The sequence below is a fragment of the Zingiber officinale genome, chromosome 8B, assembly GCF_018446385.1.
Source record: "Zingiber officinale cultivar Zhangliang chromosome 8B, Zo_v1.1, whole genome shotgun sequence".
Taxonomy (NCBI): Eukaryota; Viridiplantae; Streptophyta; class Magnoliopsida; order Zingiberales; family Zingiberaceae; genus Zingiber; species Zingiber officinale.
The window spans coordinates 3888904-3899222 of NC_056001.1; the positions used below are offsets into that span (position 1 = coordinate 3888904).

Below are 10319 nucleotides of genomic sequence, written 5' to 3' on the forward strand. Positions count from 1 at the left end.
TACCAAGGAACTAGATCTCTCATCAACTCTTCAACTATTTCTCAATTCGTAAAGAGGAATCAGTGGTGCAAGTTGTGGACTTGGCTCCTTCATTTGCAAAAGGACCAACCTAGCCATCCCAGGAGAAGTTGGGCCGTTTCTACACTTATCATTAGTCAAACACTCATGACACTCAAGAGCGTCGGCAGCTTGCCGAAGAAGTCAACCAAGTCATAAAATAACAGCACCAAAGCGGGAGAACTTTGTCCATTGATATCAAACATACACCCGTCAGGTACATTCGGCGCAACGACTCGGGAGATCAATCGAAGCAATGTAGAATCAATTCAATCTTGAGATGATCAGACAGACATTAGAACCTCCTCGATGCCACTTCCTTGATCACCATAACGACCACCAAGACGATCGTTGAGATGATCACTGTGATCAATAGGCCCGATAAGTTGGGAAATGATATTACTTATAGTGTGTGTTGTTGATTATAGAAGGAAACTATGTCCTAGTAATTTAGGTTGATAATGTCCCCAAGAGAAGCTCATAAGGATTGTCATGTTAAACCCTGCAGGTGGACTTAGTCCGACATGACGATAAGGTTGAGTGGTATTACTCTTGGACTAAGATATTAATTAAAGTAAGTTGTCAGTAACTCATTTAATTAGTGGACATTCGACATCTTAAACACAGGGAGACTAACACACTCATAATAAGAAGGAGCCCAAAATGTAATTTGGGATTGGTGCGGTAGTTCAATAATAATTCTTTAATTGAATGAATTATTATTGATAAATTAAGTTGGGTGTTCGGGGCGAACACGAGAAGCTTAATTTTATCGGAAGACCAAAACCAATTCCTCCTCTCGGTCCCTATCGTAGCCTCTTGTATATAGAGAATTATACCCACCTTCCTACCTATCCTAATGGGGCCGGCCAAGCTAGATTGTAGCTCAAGCTAGGGTCGGCCAAGACCAATAGGATAAGCCAAGTATATGGTCAGCCAATGCTTGGAGCCCAAGCATAAGTGGCCGACCCTAATCAATTTAAAAGGATTTTAAATTTTAAAATTTTCGGAAACGAATAAGGAAGTTTTAATTTTGTGTTTAAAAGTTTCCTTATTTGGAGCATTGGTGTGTGACCGGCCATAGCATGGTTAAAAGGAAATTTTAATTAATTTTTCCTTAACAACCAAAGGCAAGGAATATAAGGGAATTTTAATAACAATTAAATTTCCTTATTTGCCAAGACCAAGGAATATAAAAGAGGGGGTAGAGGTGCCTTCACCTTACAACATCTCTTCTATTGTTCCTCCTCTTTTCCTTGGTGTGTGGCCGACCCTATTCCCTCCTCTTCTCTTCTTCTTTAGTGGCAAGATCATCTGTCTCTTGGAGTTCTTGTCGGTGGCCGGTTCTATCTAGGAGAAGAATGAGAGAAAGGAGGCCTTACTCTTGCATCCCTTGGAGCTTGGTGGTGGTGGCCGAACCTCTACATCTCTTGGAGACTTGGTGGTGGCCGAAACTAGCTTGGAGAAGAAAGAGCATGGGTGGTTCTCGTCTCGGTAGATCATCGCCCACACAACGTCCGAGATTAGAAGAGGAATACGGTAGAAGATCAAGAGGTTATTGCTTACAAAGAAAGGTATAACTAGTAATTATTTTCGACATCATACTAGTTTTTCTTTGTATGAATTCCAAACATAAGAGGCATATGATTCTAGATTTTCGGATTAGAAATTCGAGTTTGTGTTTTTTTTTTTTTTTTCAAATTTGTGATTCAATTGTTTCTTTTAGTTAAACCTAATGTTATTTTAGGAAATTAAATATTTAATTTCGTTAAGAGGTTTTGTCGAGGCAGTAGTGGATGCTCCCATACCCAAGAAGGCCATGTGCCTCGCCATGTTTGTCCTGGGAACCAATTTTCAAAATAGATATTTAATTGTATTTGTAACATACGTTGATTTAGATCAATAGTGTTAAGTTCTGCTTGCGATCCAAATCTAAACCATTAAGAACAGATAAGTTAAATTTGGAATCAATAATGTTAATTTCCGTTTGTGATTCCTAATTTAATTTCTAAAGAACACAATAGGTTGTTTAGGAAAGGTTCGCCATTTGTATAAAATTTTTGTACAGTGGAACATGTACGATCTTCCTAGGACCAACCAACAATTGATATCAGAGCTAGGGTTTGCCTCTGTGTGTTTGGTTTTCAGTTAGATTATGCACATGTCATACATAATTTAGGCAGGATAATAGTAGGATGTGCTAACTCTGTGGTTACATTTATATGCTAAGTGTAGTTTTTCAATTAATTTATATTGTAAATAATATGGTGTGTGGTGTCACACACAGAATATCATGTTATCAGTTCTTTATAAATTATAAATAGTTGCTCACGACTAAGATGGAAAGGAACAAACTGTTGGAATAGTCATAGTGTAATTAAGTATTAGTTTATCTTAACTAATAAATTATACTAGTACACTCTGAGTGTATTGACTAGGATCATTTAAGGTAAGTTCTTTTTATACTGACTTAATAAAAGAACAAGACCTTAGTTATTATGGAAGTGTGTGCTCTTAATCCTAATATAATAACAAGCACATATATTTAATATTTATTTCTTTAACTTATCAAAGAGTGAGATTTAGCTCGATAAATCAATAGGCCCGATAAGTTGCGAAATGATATTACTTATAGTGTATGTTGTTGATTATAAAAGGAAACTGTGTCCTAGTAATCTATGTTGATAATGTCCCCAAGAGAAGCTCATAAGGATTGTCATGTTAAACCCTACAGGTGAACTTAGTCCGACATGATGATAAGGTTGAGTGGTACTACTCTTGGACTAAGATATTAATTAAAGTAAGTTGTCAGTAACTCATTTAATTAGTGGACATTCGACATCTTAAACACAGGGAGACTAACACACTCATAATAAGAAGGAGCCCAAAATGTAATTTGGGATTGGTGCGGTAGTTCAATAATAATTCTTTAGTTGAATGCATTATTATTGATAAATTAAGTTGGGTGTTCGGGGCGAACACGAGAAGCTTAATTTTATCGGGAGACCAAAATCAATTCCTCCTCTCGGTCTCTATCGTAGCCTCTTGTATATAGAGAATTATGCCCACCTTCCTACCTATCCTAATGGGGCCGGCCAAGCTAGCTTGGAGCTCAAGCTAGGGCCGGCCAAGACCAATAGGATAAGCCAAGTATATGGTCGGCCAATGCTTGGAGCCCAAGCATAAGTGGCCGGCCCTAATCAATTTAAAAGGATTTTAAATTTTAAAATTTTTCTTATGTGGATTCCATGGTTTTAAAAGAGAGTTTAAAATTTAAATCTTTCCTTTTATAGCTTTCTACAAAAGATTAAGAAAAGATATGATATCTTTCCTTATTTGTAGATTGGAAGGAAGATTTTAATTTTGAGAAAACTTTTCTTTTTTTGTAACTATGTTCATGATTTAAAAAGAGAGTTTTAAAATTAAATATTTGCTTTTATAAGTTTGTACAAAAGATTAAGAAAAGATAAGATATCTTTCCTTATTTATAAATTGAAAGGAGATTTTAATTTTAGAGAAAACTTTCCTTTTAGAAATCATCCACATGTTTTAATAAGAGAGATTTTAATTTATAAAATTTCCTTTTATAACCAACCATGAAGGGATAAATTATTAGAGAAATTTTAATTTTAAAATTTTCGGAAACGAATAAGGAAGTTTTAATTTTGTGTTTAAAACTTTCCTTACACTACAACAAAAAAGCTAATAGACAACGCTTTTAAAGCGTTGTCTTTATGCTTGAAAAAGCGTTGTTAAAGGCACTGTTGTTAAAAGTCTGCTCAACGACAACGCTTTTAAAGCGTTGTCGTTTGTACCAAAGACAACGCTTTTGCAACGCTTTAAAAGCGTTGTCGTTTTATGCAAAGGCAACGTTTTGCAACGCTTTTAAAGCGTTGTTTTTGGTAGAAAAGACAACGCTTTAAAAGCGTAGTCATATTTGCAAAGACAACACTATTACAACGCTTTAAAAGCGTTGTTGTTGCATTAGGGGGGCCGCTAAGGTAGCGGATCTACCTTTTTTAAAAGCGTTGTTATTTTTTACAAAGACAACACTTTTTGCAACGCTTTAAAAGTGTTGTCATTTTAAAGAAAAATAATAATAATAAAATATTTAAAAATCATTATTTTTATATTTACGAAACTATTATTTTTCTTTTACCATGTCTAGATTCGAATTTTACATATAATCAACTCAGTTAATGATTTCAAACTCATCAAAATAATAGAAATCTGACGTTGAAGTAATATTAGTATTTAATTACATGAGAAGCTAGTAAATATCAAAATTAACACTACTTCTGTTTCAAAGTATATAGTGATATTCACATATAAAACAAAAGAGCACAAAAAATCTGTTTTGAACAGCTACAATCTGTTTAGCCAACAATCTGTTTACTGAATACTGAATACTGAAGTAGCCAACAATCTGTTTACTCAAAATAGTACAGTAGTTACTGAATCCAGACGCTTAGTGTACTGATCAATTACTGAATCCAGACGCTCCTTAGTGTACTGATCTCGACTGTCCTGTATCCACCTACAAAAGTAACAATAATATGTTTCAAGTCCATATATGAGCATTACTGATGGCTCTCAAAAGAAACAAAATAATCATCATGACTTTCTACCTACCAAACACACACAATATCTTAATGAAGATTTTCTGTAGCTATTTTGTGCAGTTATTGTTTCCCATTTAATTATTCAAGTATAATATGGTTTCATGGAAATTCTATTCCATCAAAAGAATCCCCTCTAAGAGGTTCTGATTCTAATGAAAATCCCTCTCTTCCTAATGTTTCTGTTAGTCTAAATGCCCATAGAACCATCGAAGAAAATATGCAAAGCAACATTAGGAAACAATAGACACGTAAAGTACATAGAAAGAGTGCTAAAATAAACATGTAGATTGTTAAAAAGATAAAACAAAAATGCTACTATTCAGAATAAACTAATAAATGATATAATAAGAGAAACTATGTTCAGTAGAATAGCAGTGCTAATAGATAACAAACACATTTTGTGATTAGACAAGTTGAAATATCAGAGTTGAAGGGGTGAGGGATAGCACAAGATAAAAGAAACTCCAGTTAACATAGTAAAAAATGAATTACGATACATTGACATGACGAAGAGTCATGAAAACACATTAACAATCAGACAATTCCTTCCAAAACAACTAGTTAGGAATCAAACAATCAAGACAGTGAAAACAAGGTAATTTCAGCCTTTATGATGCGATTGTAATCAGTAATTGAATGGAAAAAAAGAGTTAATTTTGATTAAGGGAAGACTAACAATGAAATAATCAGAATAAACAAAATTGTTCAGGATTCAGAATCAATCGGATTCCAACGTCAGTTAAGAACAGTCAAAACTTATCAGAAACTGAATAAACATTCCAGTGAGCGGTGTGTTATAACAAGAATTGCCACTTAACAACAGGCAAAGAATCTAACAATATCTACATTGAGGCATGCAACAAATGTGCCTCCTAACTACCTCATGCATACTTGCATTAGCATCCATTAATCCAGAATTCAAGCAAAACAGAGTGGAGCTATCAAATATCACAGCAAAGCAGTCAACTTAAAACTATAATCAATTATAGGAAAACAGAAAATATAGTACTTTTCATATAATACAGGAAATTGAACTTATACAGTACTTAACATTTTTTGCAGTGCATATATTAACGTGTGAAAGGTAGGATGTTCAGATTAAAAAGTATTTATAATCAAAACCTGAATGAATGCAGCTATCTGCAATAAAGACTTTTTATTTCCCAAATTGTGTGCACAAATGATTTCATTTGTAACAATCAAACCATCAATTAGTCCACTTAAAAGATTCTCCATAATTTAACAGAATGAAGTGTTTACATTTTTAATACTGCCACAATAGAGAATAGACATATATATCGTAGCTAAGAACATATGCATTATATCCCTTCATGTATACCATATTATTATTGTTGACGTGACAATATGATTCATCTAAACTCTCCAGGTTATTGAAATAACAGAAGAATTGATCAAGTGGACTATCATATGGCTACAACTGATATAAAAAATTAAGCAAACAATTGTCAAAATTAGAAGCTCAGGGAGCACATCTCAGTATTTCTCCATTCTAAAATGCATTCAGTTTATATAATTCAGTTAATGACCAAGAAGACTCTTTATCACAGATTAAACTGAGAATAACAAACAAGGGTAGATTGCATCTCATAGCTGAAAATGGATTCTAAAGAAGCAAAAAGTTGCTTCTTGCTAAAGATAATGAACTTAATTACATAAACCTTAGCTAAAACAAGGTAATGAACTTACATAAACTTGAACGCACCTACTCATAAATATGATCTTGTATACATTCTGTCAACTCCGATCGCACCTCATCAATTTCTTCTCGAGAATACTCTGCTTGTGTGAACTGTGAACATTAATGAGGAAAAAAAATCAACATTGACTTTGCATATTTTAAATAGTTTATTTCAAATAATTTGAGACATAAGCAAGTAAACATTACTATAGATCGTAGTGAATCTCTTTCGATAATTTCAACTTCTTCAACAATTTGTCTCATAAATCGCATCACATAGTAACCACATTATTTGGCATCTTGTTGTCGAGGAGCCTATGGAAATTAGAGACATATTATTAATGATAAACATACACATTAAAATATATGTTATATGTAATTACACATACCTTTACTATTACCCACATAGCCTTTTTTCTACCTTTCCTTCCCTTGTTTGAATTAAACAATCTTAAGGCCCTTCATACGTTAATGATTTTTTTATATATGAGTTTTGTATTAACATAAATGCTTAATAAAAAAGAAATATGAACTCACATTTCCACTATATATTTCCAATCCTCATCATGAATGCGGTGCCTTAGAGAATCCAACAAATAAATAACTTCATTGTAAGAGTCAATAACAATGAGAATCCAATGGAAACTATGCAACAAACACATAATTAGTGCATATAATTCAATAAATTATCAAAAGACAACAATTGAAAGTGATGTTTTAATTCTTACTTACCCGATATTACATGGCACCAATACAAGTTGATCTACAGATGCACCACTTAGCCTGCCTGCCAAATGACTTGCCCTTTGGTTTAGCCTTTCAAGCTTACCTTTTTTGTCATGTGCACTGGTTGCCATATATGGGATTTTATGTGGATTCACAAATCTGAATTTCTCTTTCTTGTTATCTTTCAGCAGTTTTTTATAAAGATGTTTGCCATTGCAAACATAATAAAACGAAGAGGTAGATTGAAAAATGAAAGTTATTCACAAAATGGATGATTATCATAGATTACAGTAAACCTGTTAAAATTATATTTAAATTGCTAAATCTAAACACTTACCATATGTAGCCAACTACACAATTGCCTGAAAGGGGCTCCAAATGATACAAAGGAATGATGTCCTCAAGGTGTAGAACAAGTTCATAATCATCATCAAACACGTCATAATCAAAACTCACTGATATATATCTGCCATCATCTAAAGCACGCTTACTATAACAATATAACATATGTAATGCTCTTGGGGCACTTGTTGACAAAGTATGTTTCTTTTTTGGTTGTTCAAGCTTCTTCCTTCGAGGCTTCTAATAATTTCAAATCATGACAGTTAGATAGGATGATTAATAAAACAAGTGACAATTTAATTTGAAATAAAATCTAACAAATACCTCATCTTGGTTCACTATCAAGTGTTTTGGCCAAGCCACATGGGTTCCTACAGCATCACCAATTACTTCAAATTCACTTGGAATTGGATATGGCAAAGGTGATGATTTTTCTACTACTTCATCAATGGAGACTCGCATGCAATTATTGGGAAATGGAACACGATGAAGCATTTTATCAGATTCATTGCCACAAACAATTGTACCATGTGCAACAATATTTGTGCTAAATTCCAATGTCAATGCAACTGGTTTTCCCTAAAATGTAAAAGTTGCAGGTCACAAATAGCAGCAGGTCATAATTAATGCAACTAGTGTTATACCTGCAAAACATCAGCTTGACACAAAATTTGTAGGTCATCATCATCGTTCTTCATGTCATCTTCAATCATGGGTTGCAACTTTACTGAGCAACTGCCTTTGTCATCAATCGAATTATCGCACATGGTACCCTTTTTATACACCATTACTTCAAGGTTTTGTATACGTGCATCTTGCTCTAAAATTTTCTTCCTTGCCTCCATCAGCTCCCTTTTATGCTCAGTGATTACATCAGCATGCTTCCATCTTCTACCAGAATTGAAATATATTGTTGGAGTGATATGGCCTCCAATACCCCCTCACACGGCCATTATATTCTTCAGTGTCAAGTGCTTTGGTAAGTATATCCTCTTTGGTTCCTTCAATTATCAACTTACCCTCCCTCTTTTGTTGAATGTAACCATCCTGTCAGGCATATTAAAAAAGCATTATTACTAAAAGAGTTATCAGTTCAATAAAAATGGTACTTTTACTTATTGTTATTTTGCTTACAATCTGTTGGATTTTTTTTTATCAAATCCACTCCTTCAAAGCCACCTTCTTTGGTGACTCATCCTTTCTTCCACATAATAGCTCTATTAATGTCTTCATCATCACATAATTCAGTCGCCTACAACAAGAAAATTCCAATAACAGTTAAATGAATAAAATTAGTCATTAAATGAAACAAATTCGTAGAAATTGGTCATCAAATTGCAGCACTAGAACAATCAGGATTGTGATCAGGATTAGAGCCAACTGAAGCAGCACATCTCGCAGAGGCACAATCATTAAATGAAATGGGAAATCAGGGAAAAGCTTTAAGGCATGGGGTACCAAATGTATCACTAACTGCCAACAACTTGCAGCAACAAGCCAACCCCCCGCATACTCAGTTTCAGACTCAGGTGTTGAGTATGCGGTACCAAAGGTGGTTTGCTCCTGCATACAACTTGCGTCTACTACATAGAACTTGCGTCTCAGCAACCACATTGACAGTGAAATGCCACCAAATAGTAGGGAATATGGGAAAACAGCAAGACACAATCAGTGATCCCACTGGCACAGTGAAAATTCAAATAATTTTATGTGAATAAATTGGAGGGTTCATAAGAAAATATGCTAAAAAAATACTTACTATTTCCTCCACAAATCGTGCATATCCTTTACATGAAAGCCGATGAGGATACATGTGTTGTTTTCTTCTTTCTTTTTGTTGATCACTTAGTTTCTAGTTAGTGAGGATACATGAGGATACATGTGTTGTTAAACTTGAATATAAATAAACTAGTTTAAAAAGATTAAATTACAAATCTTACCATGAAGTCTTCAGACATGCGACTAATCACAAACGACCTCCAAGTATCTGTTGTAATACCATAGCCAATAGGTGACTCATCCAACTCCTCGGGTTTATCAAGCTTACTTAAAATGAACGTCTTAGTGAGATAACTTTTGTATTGACGCCACTTATTGTTTGCTGATTTCAAACAACCATTCTTCCACTTTAGGTCAACATTGTACATCAACTGTAAATCACAAAAATGGAAATATGTTAAAAAAAAAATTAAGACAAACAGTAAATATATTATAATAATTGATAAAACATGCTAATTTACTTACATTAACTGATTCCCATATCAGTTCTTTAACATCACTTGGAACATATTTCCAAGTCTTGTAACTAATTTGAACCTTTTCTCGAGCCAGCACACCAATATAACTTTGCATTGCAATAGCTGCTTCTCCTATTGGCTGTCCAAGTTTATTGAATGCAACATCCTTTCTAACTCCTTGAATCCTTTGCTTAGCTAGCTTATCTAGGTGTGTACGACCTCTAGACATTCTTGTGGTTTGGGTGTTTGTAGAATCCAACTCTGTGTTACCATCCCAACTCTCGGTAGTGGCTGGAGTTTCAATTTTTTCCTTACCCTTAGCTTTTTTTGCATGCTTTCTAGAGGCTTCCATGGAGTCCACACCTTCTGCTGATCACAACAACATGATAAAAATAATCATAGAAAAAAAAGTAAATAGACAACAGATACAAGAAAAGAACTTCCTAGATGTTTTGTGTGGTGTTGTTCACAAAACTAGGCTATTGTGAAACTAAGACTGGTTGCCATAGTGATGTTTCCACTGCCAGACTTGTATCTCTTTTCAATTCCAGTGGATGAGCATGATCAAAACCTAATGTAGCATGTTCTTAAAGAACTTCCTAGATGGCTTCTTAATAAAGATTAGAACTTGAATCA

At 34.1% G+C, this 10319-nt stretch overlaps 1 long non-coding RNA gene across 1 annotated transcript; it reads right to left on the minus strand.

The window, feature by feature from the left end:
- Positions 1–4356: 4356 nt before the first annotated feature.
- LOC122016940 lies at positions 4357–6986 on the minus strand. Its single transcript, XR_006121224.1, has 4 exons — positions 6768–6986; positions 6586–6693; positions 6403–6489; positions 4357–4594 (listed from the first exon to the last, which is right to left on the minus strand). It is a non-coding gene; the product is annotated as an uncharacterized LOC122016940 (long non-coding RNA).
- Positions 6987–10319: the final 3333 nt, after the last annotated feature.